The sequence below is a fragment of the Pongo abelii genome, chromosome 2 (genome assembly GCF_028885655.2).
Source record: "Pongo abelii isolate AG06213 chromosome 2, NHGRI_mPonAbe1-v2.0_pri, whole genome shotgun sequence".
Classification (NCBI taxonomy): Eukaryota; Metazoa; Chordata; class Mammalia; order Primates; family Hominidae; genus Pongo; species Pongo abelii.
This window is the reverse complement of record NC_085928.1, coordinates 104,445,949-104,458,236: the sequence shown is the minus strand read 5'-3', so window position 1 is coordinate 104,458,236 and position 12,288 is coordinate 104,445,949. Positions and strand designations below refer to the sequence as shown.

General features: G+C 41.0%; 1 protein-coding gene across 6 annotated transcripts in view; it reads left to right on the top strand.

The window, feature by feature from the left end:
- Positions 1 to 12,288, top strand: part of RBM6 (RNA binding motif protein 6) — a 139,360-nt gene that overhangs the window by 47,399 nt on the left and 79,673 nt on the right. The gene's annotated exons all lie outside the window — the stretch shown is intronic.

The window sequence follows — 12,288 nt, the reverse complement described above, 5'->3', positions numbered from 1 at the left end:
CAGGAGATCGAGACCATCCTGGCTAACATGGTGAAACCCCATCTGTACTAAAAAATACAAAAAATTAGCTGGGCGTGGTGGCGGTCTTCTGTAGTCCTAGCTAATCGGGAGGCTGAGACAGGAGAATGGCGTGAACCCGGGAGGCAGAGCTTGCAGTGAGCCGAGATAGCGCCACTGCATTCCAGCCTGGGCAACAGAGCGAGACTCCGTCTCAAAAAAAAAACAAAAAAACAAAAAAACATTAAACCATACTCTGTAACTGTGAAGAAGCTGTGATTTATTCTTTAGTGTTACCTGCCATTCTTTTTGTCTCTTTCTCTCTCTTCTCTTCTCCTCTCTTCTCTTCTCTCTTCTTCCCTCCCCTCCCCTCCCCTATCCTTCTCTTTTCTTTTCTTTCAGAGTTTTGCTCTATTGCCCAGGATGGAGTGCATTGGCATGCTCACGGCTCACTGCAGTGTCAACCTCCCAGGTTCAAGCTGTCCTCCTACGTCACCCTCCCTAGTAGCTGGGACTATAGACATGCACCACCATGCCTAATTATTTTGTATTTTTTGTAGAGACGAGGTTTTGCCATGTTGCCCAGGCTGGGCTTGAACTCCTGAGCTCAAGTGATCTACCTGCCTCAGCCTCCCAAAATGCTGGGATTACAGGTGTGAGCCTTATTTTATTATTTTTTTTGGGACAGAGTCTTGCTCTGTCCCCCAGGTTGGAGTGCAGTGGCACGATCTTGGCTCACTGCAACCTCTGCTTCTCGGGTTCAAGCAATTCTCCTGCCTCACCCTCCCAAGTAGCCTCCCAAAGTGCTGGGATTACAGGCGTGAGCCACCATGCCTGGCCTCTGATACATATATTTTTTAAAAATAGTATTTTCCACCTTACAATGTATTTAAGAGTTTGTAAATTTCCTTTTTTTTTTTTTCTTTTTGGAACAGTCTTGCTCTGTTGCCCAGGCTGGAGTGCAGTGGCATGATCTTGGCTCATTGCAACCTCCGCCTCCCAGGTTCAAGTGATTCTCCTGCCTCAGCTTCCCAAGTAGCTGGGATTACAGGTGCCCGCCACTACGCCCAGCTAAATTTTTTGTAATTTTAGTAGAGACAGGTTTCACCATGTTGGCCAGGCAGGTCTCGATCTCCTGACCTCAAGTGATCCGCCCACCTCGGCCTCCCAAAGTGCTGGGATTACAGGCATAAGTTACTGTGCTTGGCTGAGTTTGTAAATGTCTTTCTTTCTTTTTTTCTTTTTTTTTTGAGACAGAGTCTTACTCTGTCACCTGGGCTAGAATGCAATAGTGCGATCTCGGCTCACTGCAACTTCTGCCTCCTGGGTTCAAACAATTCCCCCGCCTCAGCCTCCTGAGTAGCTGGGATTACAGCCATCTGCCACTATGCCCAGCTAATTTTTGTATTTTTTGTAGAGATGGGGTTTTGCCATGTTGGCCAGGCTGGTCTAGAACTCCTGACCTCAGGTGATCCACCCGCCTTGGCCTCCCAAGTGTGGGGATTACAGGTGTGAGCCACCATGCCTGGTCATCAAAGAGAATGTTTTTAATGATCAGGAGCACCTTGAGATGTTTAGAGCAATCTGAAACCTGATTTCCAAGCCATCTCAAAATATACTTTGGTAATCAAGACAGGGAAATGATGGTATTATTTCATTTGTGGGACTCAACTGATTTGTTGAGTATTGGTTTTGCTGTGGGATTCCTTGTTCTCTTGGTTGTGTTGGGCCTACTGCTTTTTAAAAAAATATTTTGAGACAGGGTCTTACTCTGTTGCTCAGGCTGGAGTGTAGTGGCGCAGTCTCTTGTCTCTGCAACCTCAATCTCCTGGGCTCAAGGGATCCTCCCACCTCAGCCTCCCAAGTAGCTGGGACCACAGGTACCCACCATCACACCTGGCTAATTTTTGTATTTTTTGTGGGCATGGGGGTCACTGTCTTGCCCAGGCAGGTCTTGAACTCTTAAGTTCAAACAACCGTCCTGCCTTGCCCTCCCAAATTGCTGGAATTACAGGTGTGAGCCAGTGTGCCTGGCCTTCTTTTTTTTTTAAACCACTATTTTTTAAAACTAGATTTGGCCTGGAAAGAGAAAAAAGATATTCTTTGACTTGATCTATATATTTTATAGCTCACTCATTTGCTTTAGAGGTAGAAAGAGGAGGAAAAAGTGCCACAAAACAAAATCTTCCCTTTGTCTGGTGTTTAATTTGAATGCCCACAGATGCTTTTGCATTTATTAGTAGTGAGTTTTCATAATTATCAAATATGTATTAGAAAAATCTGGCTGTGCATGGTGGCTAATGCCTGTAATCCCTATATGCTGGGAGGCTGAGGCAGGTGGATTTTCTGAGCTCAGGAGAGGAGCCTGGGCAACATGGCAAAACCCCATCTCTGCCAAAAATAAGCTGGGCATGGTGGCACACGCCTGTGGTACCAAGTACTCCGGAGGCTGAGGTGAGAGGATTGTGGAGGTTTCAGTGAGCCAAGATTGCACCACTGCACTCCAACCTGGGTGACGGAGTGAGACTCCATCTCAAAAAAAAAGAAAAAAAAATCTCCTTGTCCAGGAGCTGTGTTGAGTGGGCTGTGGACTAGCAGGAATTCATAGCTCTGGTGAAAGATGACTAGATAATGTCTTTTTTTTAAAAAAAGTCCCTGAATGATTGTGACAGGGTAGGAAAATCATCACATAGCAAAATCTTCATTAGATTTTCCCTAATGACTTATCAACTGGGTTTGTGCACCAAACGAAACAACTTCCTGCCTTTGTTTGAAAGTCGAAGAAAATATTAATCAGGTACATTATATTGTACTCCATGCCACAGAAGTTTCTGGCAGCAATATAGGTTATATGCCAATCAGTTAAATAATATTTGTGGGCCAGGCCCGGTGGCTCATGCCTGTAATCCCAGCACTTTGGGAGGCCGAGGCGGGTGGATCACTTGAGGTCAGGAGTTCAAGACCAGCCAGGGCAACATGGTGAAACCCCATCTCTACTAATAAAACAAAAATTAGCCGAGTGTGGTGGCACACGCCTGTAATCCCAGCTACTTGGGAGGCTGAGGTAGGAGAATTGCTTGAACCCGGAAGGTGGAGGTTGCAGTGAGCTGAGATTGTGCCATTGCACTCCAGCTTGGGGTGACAAGAGCGAAACTCTGTCTGAAAATAAATAAATAAGTAAATAATAATAATAATAATGTTTGTGTAAGTACAGGGATATGTTTCTTCAACTCCAAAGTATGAGTTAACGTGCATATGCCAACTCTAGAAATAAAGTATTAAGTCAAACCTCCCAAGAAGATTTCCCCAAAAAGGTGCTAACAGACATTATTTTATTTTATTTATTTATTTTGATACAGAGTCTCTCCCACTGTCACCCAGACTGGAGTGGTGCAGTGTTATCATCTCGATTCACTGTAGCCTCCGCCTCCCAGGTTCAAGCCATTCTCGTGCCTCAGCCTCCCGAGTAGCTGGGATTACAGTTGCCCACCACCACGCCTGGCTGATTTTTGTATTTTTAGTAGAGATGGGGTTTCACCATGTTGGCCAGGCTGGTCTCAAACTCCTGACCTCAAGTGATCTGCCCGCCTTGGCTTCCCAAAGTGCTGGGATTACAGGTGTGAGCCACTGCACCTGGCCTTTAATTTTAATTTCTAAAACTATGGAGTAGTATTACACATTGAGGGAACAGAATTTTCTATTCCTTCATTTGTATTATTGTTAAATACAGTCATGCATTGCATAATGACAGGAATACATTTTGAGAAATGGATCAAGTGATTTTTTCATTGTGTAAACATCATAGGGTATACTTACACAAACTAGATGTTATAGCCTACTATACAGCTAGGCTATATTGTATAGCCTGTTATTCTTCGGCCACAAAACTGTACAGTGTGTTACTGTATTGAACACCATAGGCAATTGAGACACAATGGCGTTTGTGTATCTAAATATAGAAAAGGTAATGCATTGTGCCACCAAATCACAACAGCTATGATGTCACTGGGTGATAGGAATTTTTTAGTGCCATTATAATCTTATGGAACCATTGTTTCATATGCATGCAGTTTGCTGTTGATCAAAATGTAGTTAAGCAGCACATGGCTGTAATTAAAACACTATTGTTTGTTATAATAGAAAATAAAATTTTTCTTTTTAGCCTCTGTATTAATAAAGAGCACTAGAAAGTACTTTGTTTATCAGACAATGAATATGTTTGACAGATGTACATACGTATTTATCAAATGAACCTTTTTTTGTGGGGGAAACCTTAACTAAGATTAGGCCTGTGTTTTAAAATGGCTGCCTGGAGGACAAGTGCTATAAGGAAATTTCAGTGGTATTTGCTTGACCTTGGCATTAAGTGGGGGGAAAAACAAGCCCCAGGTGAATTGATAGATGGATGTCTGAACATGTTCAGGAATGATATTTTGAACAATGTTTGCCTCCTGTGTCATGTAGGCAGAGAGATGATAAAAGTTTTTTTCCCCTCTTGATACCAGGTAATTCTGATACCGACTACCTGAAGTTAGCTTCAGACTCCACAGGTTGAAGGGCTTTGTCCCGTAAGACCATTCTTACTTCAGATACCAATTGCAATGATCAGTTATCAGGTCCCAAGGTTACCTACACTTATGTCTGATTTGGCTACAAAATTGGAGGTTCCCACAGTCTACTCCTTCAGATTTGATAACTTTCTAATATGGCTGCAAAAAACTCAGAGAAATACTTTACTTATGTTTATCAGTTTTTTTAAAGGATACAATTAGCCAGATGAGGAGATAGATAGGGCAAAGTCCAGGAGGGTCCTGAATGTTGAGTGTAGGAGTCTCTGTCCTGTGGAATATGCCACCCTCCCAGCATGTAGATGTGTTCACCAATCAGGAAGCTCTCTGAGCCCTTTTGTGTAGTTGTTTTTATGGAGGTCTCATTATGTAGGCAGAATTGATTAAATCATTGACAGTGGGTGATTTGCTCAAGCCCCTCTCCCCTCATCAGAAGTTGATGGGTGGTACTGAAAGTTCTGAACTTCTGGTCAAGGCTTTGTCTTTCTAGGTAGCCCTCATCCTGAAGCTATCTAGGGGCTTTCCAAGAGTTCTCTTATTAGAACAAAAAACACTCCTATCACCCTTATCACTCAGGAAATTCCAAGGGTTTTAGGAGCTGTATGCCAGGAACCTGGGACAGACCAAGTATCTTTCTGTGATACCACAGAAGGGGACCCCAAAAGCCAGCTCCAGCTGGTGTCTAGTGCCTTTAGTTGGGCACTGGATATCGGTTACAGGGCATAAGTGGCCCAATGGGGTTGCCGTTGAACCCATCTCTGCTGTATTAACCTCATGTACCTTAGCTCATGGCTAGGTCCTTTCAAGTCTCACCTAATGTCAGTTGTTTCATCCTTCTCTGGATGCTTGTTCACTTCTGGAATAGGTGAATGGCTGGGCCACTATGATTTGCTGTCATCCTGAGCAAACTTCCAGCTTAGAAACCAGCTTTGTGGAATCATCCTGGAGCCTTTTATTTTATTTTATTTTATTTATTTATTTTTTTTTGAGACAGAGTCTTGCTCTGTAGCCCAGGCTGGAGTGCAGTGGCAAAGTCATGGCTCACTGCAGCTTCAACCTCCCAGGCTCAAGCAGTCCTCCCGTTTCAGCCTCCCAAGTAGCTGGGATTACAGGTGTGTACCATGACACCTGGCTGATTTAAAACCTTTTGTAGAGATGGTGTTCCAGTGTGTTGCCCAGGATGGTCTCAGACTCCTGGGGTTAAGCGATCCTCTTGCCTCAGCCTCCCAAAATATTGGGATTACAGGCATGAGCCACTGAACTTGGTCCCAGAGCCTTTTAGAACAGTGTTGAGTTGCCCTTTATTTGCACCAGGGCTAAGGCAGTAGAAAAAAATGTTTATGGGCCATGTTTTTCTTCCTAGTCAAAATAAAAATAGCCATGTAATCTATGGAGGCAGCAGATATGTTGTTAGTATACACTAGAAGTCAGGAAATTTGTACTGCCTTTCAGCTGCCAAAGTACTGGGACATATTTGAGAAGCAGTAATGCAGAGGCAGCTGTCTGATCTTTGATCTCTGATAATGCTTATTTCATTGCATCCCTGAAACCACCCTGCAAAGGATTTATCATCTTTGCTGCTTTGCATATGGAATAACATAGGCCCAGAGAGACGTAGCTTGACTGCAATCACATGGTGAGTTAGTTGTAGCTTCTGCAAATGTACAGAACCAAGAAGCTACTTTTCTTGTGTTATTCTAGTGATGATGGTCATTATAATTGATGTACCTGATATTATGCTAGGTTTAGGGATACAGAAATGAAAAGAAGATCGCAGTCTCTCATCTGTGACCTCTTTTTTTTGGTGTCACCTCTCTGCAGAGACAGTTCTGCAGTATTGATGCTGCTGTTCTGGTTGATCCTTCTGTCATGCCTGCACCATCTTTTCTGCCAGACTGAAGTGTTCTTGCTTGGGGAAAAGCAGATTTGCAAAGGTTCTCTTTTTCCTGATTGTTGCTCTGCAGATTGAGTATTTTTGTTTGCTTCTTTTTAAGTGAACAAAAGTTGAATGAGATTGATTACTGGCTCTTTAAAGAATAATTACTCCCCCTTTTGACTTATGTAGCATCTTGAGGTGATCTATGACTGTTTGTACTTGTCATGACTTCCATTAGATTAAACTCTGGGGCAAAGACGTTGCTCTCCATTGTGCTCATATGACACCATTACTGCCAGTGGAATTGAAATAAATTGAGTAAGGGCGAGTATTTCCTAACAAATGTTATCCCGGGCCTGAAGAACCATCATCAAGATGGAGTGGCCCTGCGATTAATTTTGGACTTAAAGCAAAAAACAAACAAATTTTTTTCTTTAAATAACCAGTTGGCACAGATACAGAATAAAATAAGATAGATCCACGTGTAGTTTTTGAAAATTTAGGTCAGGTGGCTCACTCCTATAATCCCAGCACTTTGGGAGGCCAAGGCGTGTGGATAACTTGAGGTTAGGAGTTTAAGACCAGCCTGGCCATCATGGTGAAACCCCATCTCTACTAAAAGTACAAAAATTAGCTGGGCATGGTGGCGCACGCCTGTAACCCTATCTACTCAGGAGGCTAAGGCAGAAGAATTGCTTGAACCTGGTAGGCGGTAGTTGCAATGAGCCGAGATTGCGCCACTGCACTCCAGCCTGGGTGACAGAGTGAGACTGTCTCAAAAGAAAAAAAAAATTTAAGAAATAATCATCAGTGTATATCTTCCTTTTTTCATTTTTCTTAAAAAAAAAAACAAAAACCAGCAACCCTTGTATGCATAACTGAAGGGGAAATAATTGAAAGTGTTTATAAGATTTCAAGGTGATGGGCTGGACACAGTGGCTCATGCCTAATAATCTGCACGCCTGTAATCCCAGCTACTCGGGAGCCTGAGGCAGGAGAATCGCTTGAACCCAGGAAGCAGAGGTTGCAGTGGGCCGAGATCGTGCCATTGCACTCTAGCCTGGGTGACAAAGGCGAAACTCCATCTCAAATAAAAAAAAAGATTTCAAGGTGATGGGTTTCATGTGGACCAATTTTATCCTTCCCTCATGATAATTTGACATATAAGTCAGATATTTTCCTAATTTTCATAATTCAAGTGGGATTGTTTGTTTGGTTGTTTTGAGACAGGGTCTCACTTTGTTGCCCAGGCTGGAGTGCAGTAGGCCAGTCATGGCTCACTGTAGCCTTGGCTTCTCAGGCTCAAGTGAGCCTCCTACCTCAGCCTCTTAAGTAGCTGGGGCTATAGGTGCGTGCTGCCACACCCGGCTAATTTTTTCTGTTTTTTTGTAGAGACAAGGTCTCATTATATTGCCGAGGCTGGGACTCCTGAGCTCAAGTAATCCTCCTACCTTGGTCTCCTAAAGTGCTGGGATTATATCCACGAGCCACCACACCCAGCCTCGCATGAGATTTTAACAGAGCAAAGTACCTGTTGGAAATCTTGCGCACAAAGCCTCTTTATTCTGTTATTCACATTGACAGGAATTCAGATACCTGGATCAATTGTTTTGGTTTTGCTAAAATCTCTAACTTGATATTTTACTTTTCTAAAAACCTGTATTATCAATGAAATGGAATTAGGAAAACAGGACCTATAAAAGTAAGACCTCTTGAATCTATTGATGTTTCATGGTGCCTTTTATATTCATAATGCTTTGTTCTCACAAAAATAATACTTTTTGTTTGGAGAAAAAGGCTGTGGTGTGTGTGTGTGTGTGTGTGTGTGTGTGTGTGTGTGTGTGTGTGTGTGTGTGTGTTTCCTCTCAAAGATAGCAGTAAAATAAACTCCTTCTGACAAAGGCTTCTTAAAAAAAAGGAAAAAAAAAAAAAACCTTCCTGCTAGTTGTGTTCTTTAAAATCCTGATTCCCCGTTTTACTTTCTGGATGTGTATTCTGGGCTTTTTCAATGTCAACCAGTACTCTCTTGATGGGAAATTCAGCTGGATTTGGGTATGTTCATTGGGTTTTCCTAGAACAGTTTGAAGATCCATCTCATTTACCTAAACAAATATTCCTTATAATTATTATGAAAATTGGGCCTGTTGTAGACTAATAATTGACTTAAACCATACAGGGTTATGTTTGTCAGTATCTCATGAGTCAGCTTTTCTAGGGGCAGAGATTGAAGAGTTAGTTCTGAGATTGAGTATTATTTATCAGGGTTTTGTTTTATGTACCTTATTCTCCTGTAACCACCTGGTTGGCTTTTATCACAGATACATTTTTGGGAAACAGGCAACCACATGGTTAATGAAGATAGAGAAGACGTGAAATTTGTTACCTTTATAGATTTTTTTCCCTTGCCCTGTTCTCATTCTTCTCATTTGCCTAAAACAAATATAAGGTGGCCAGGCGCGGTGGCTCACGCCTGTAATCCCAGCACTGAGGCAGGCGGATCACCTGAGCTCAGGAGTTCGAGACCAGCCTGGCCAACATGGCGAAACTCCGTCTCTACTAAAAATACAAAAATTAGCCGGGCGTGGTAGTCCCAGCTACGCAGGAGCCTGAGGCAGAATTACTTGAGCCCGAGAGGCAGAGGTTGCAATGAGCCGAGATCGTGTGCCATTGCATTCTAGCCTGGGCGACAGAGCAAGACTCTGTCTAAAAAAAAAAAAAAAAAAAAATTATAAGGAGTATTCACATTTCTATGAGATCTGTAAATTTAGGTTAGAAAATTTAGTTAGCTATGCTTTGTAATAGTCATATAAATAAGCACAAAGACCCTCCAGACTTCTTTCCAGCATGTGACAGTGGAAGAAAGGGATAATAAAGTAGATTTTTTTGTTACTCTCATTGGTAAAAATAAGTCTGTCCATGGGAAGGTTAACACTGAGTTTACCATCTTGATGATTCCATATGGTTCCTAGCCATTCTAATCTCAAGGTTGGTTGGCAGAATGTTTAGGTCTCTGGGTAGAATATCTTCTGTGCCTTTTCTGTGAATTGTAAAATTACATTTGGGAAATAAAGAAAATCCCCGATTATCCCACTATAGCAATACAACCACTGTAATCATTTTGGTATACAGTTGTGTTGCATTATATGCATTTTCTGATTTTTGTATGTCCACCTGTGCTCGTTTGAACTGTATCCCCCTCCCCACTTCCCACACCCTGTTTTCTCACTCCTGGAGTGAGCATGGGCAGTGGGGATGAGACTCGCCTGTGGCTTCAGTTTGTCTCCTTTTCTAAGTTTCTCTGAGTGGGCATTCACTGTGCTGGCTGTGATTCTGTTATTTAAAGCAATATATTTTCATACCTTATGGCCCTTAAATGTAAGCCAACCTCTTCATCTGATGTCAACCAAAGGAAAAGTGATCTGTTGCAGCGCTGGAAGAAAAACTGGCAATGTTGGACTTACCTAAATTGAAAGATGGTATGTTGTTCTTCACCTTGGGGTCTTCAAGTATGATTTTTGACAGTGCATGGTTTTTATGTCACATGCTGACTTTTGTCTCTAACCCTTGAGTTAGATGCAATTTAATTCCAGTCCTTTTTCCTATATACATTTTACATAATTATCCATAAGGGTATATTCATTTTTAAGGCTCTTAAAATATACTATATCAAGTATCTTTCCATATTGCTATACAATTTTTGTAGCTGTCATTTACAAAAGACATTTTAGTTTTCGTCTTTTCAGAAGAATTTTGGGAGCTAGTATAATCAGCTCCTTAGAATGCTTTCTAATTTGCATACTCAGGTCTACTCACTATAGTTCTGCCATAGATATTTAAAACAGAAGCAACTGTTATGCTGCTAAGTTGAATATTTCTTAACTAGGCTTATTTCTTAACAGGGGCATAGATGTATGTTTTCAGGCATATGGGACCCTTTCTGTAACTAGGCTTCTAGAGTTTAGAATTAAGATTATTTAAATTGGTCTATGATCTTATTGAAGAGTGAGAGGCTAGAGTGTAGTGGTTAAAAACATCAACTTGAATCTGGACTGCTTGCATTTAAAGCTCAGTATTGGTACTTACTTGGTTACTTTGATCAATTTACCTATCCTTTCTTTGCCTTCTTCTCCATGGCTAAAATCAGGTTAATAATATTTACCTCTTAAGTTAGTATTGTGAATATTAAATCAGTATATACAAATTATTTAGAATAAAATCTTGAACCAACAAGTTCTATGTAAATGTGACTTACTTTCATTGTCTATTTTGCTAATTGCTGAAAATCCTTATGGCACAACCATGGGTCTTGAACACACAAAATACCTTTTTTTTTTTTAACGTTTTAGGCGGTATAGTTAAACCTTAAATTTCTGTTCTTGTTTGATAGCTAAAGTTTCAGTCAGAATAAATCTAGTGTTGGGCTTGTGAATATAATATTAAATCTGAAGTATGTTGTCAACATATAGTATTGCAGGGTTGATGTCTAGAAATGCTATATTAGATGCTCATAATGTTTTCTGTATCTTTTTCTTCCCAATGTCTAGTTGTCCTTTAGCAAAGTATGAACGTTGTCATGAATCTTTTCTCTCTCTGTCCACAGATTCTGTGTGCTCCTCTGGGCCACAGTAGTTACTTCTTTAAGCACAGAAAGGAAACTTAGGGCTTTGCCAGTTTTGGTATTAGTTCCCTATGTTTTTCATCCGGGCAGCTATGGAGAGGGTTGCTTTCCACACACCTGGGTACTCCATTGATATGTTCTGTAGAGGTAATCAACACACTAGAGAGTACACCTGCTTGTTCCATGGCTAACCCTTTCTGATTGTGGACATGCATTTGAGTGTTTGCAATGGATATTTGGTGCTAACAGGTGTCTTAGTTCCTTCTGTTATTCTGTAATGTTTCCCAAGAATATTCAGAGCTGTTTATAAAATGCAGAGTGATTTATGTATTAGGTGTTCAATGAGTTTGATCAAGAAGATTCACTTGAAAGGAATTAAGTAACAAAACAGTTTCCATTGTTAATAGGATATGCACGCTGTTTCTCTAAAGTACTTTTATTTCTTCAAAGAGTTATTAAGCAGAGGAGACTGATTTTGTGGTAAGTTTGGAGGGGTTAGTTTTAATCCATGTTGGTCAAAACTGTGAAAGTGGATTAGAAAATCTATTTCTCATCCTACAGTAGTGCTGAGGTTTCTAGTAGATTGTTTTTCTTCTTCCTAGTCATTTTCTGAAACTCAAAACAAGGATCAACCTATACCATTGTAATGTTTCATAGTTAACTTGGAGTGTTTAACAAGTCTAAAATCAAAGTTTATTGTTATTAGTAAAACATTTTGAAGCCATTCATTTCATGTGACAAGGAATCTTAACTCATTTCACCAAATGTGGTATGTTTTTAAACTTATACTTTCTATTGCTCTAGTTTTATTGATCTTTGATACATTGATTCAGTGATATCAGTTTCCTATTGTTATATATACTTTGTGGTCAAAATTATCATAGGATTTTGTGTATTTCTTTGCCTGAGTTTTGTTTCTCATCTGAACATCACATCTTTTTCTTGCTGTTCCATTTACACAGTGTGATTCCCAGAGATGAGCTTCTTTATCCTCTGAGGCAGTGGAGGAAGCAAGCATGGAAGCCACTTGGGGAGCATTGCATTGACAAGTGTATTTTTGTAGTCACATGGTGGCAGTATCAGGGAAATTATAGGACTGGTTAGATTCTAGTTCAGCAACCTATAAATCCCAGGACTTCCCAGTCTCATGGGTCTTATAACTCTCAGGCCTGTGCTGCAAATGACACTTGCTTAGGAGTAAGGTGAAGGGTATTTTATAGCTCTGATGG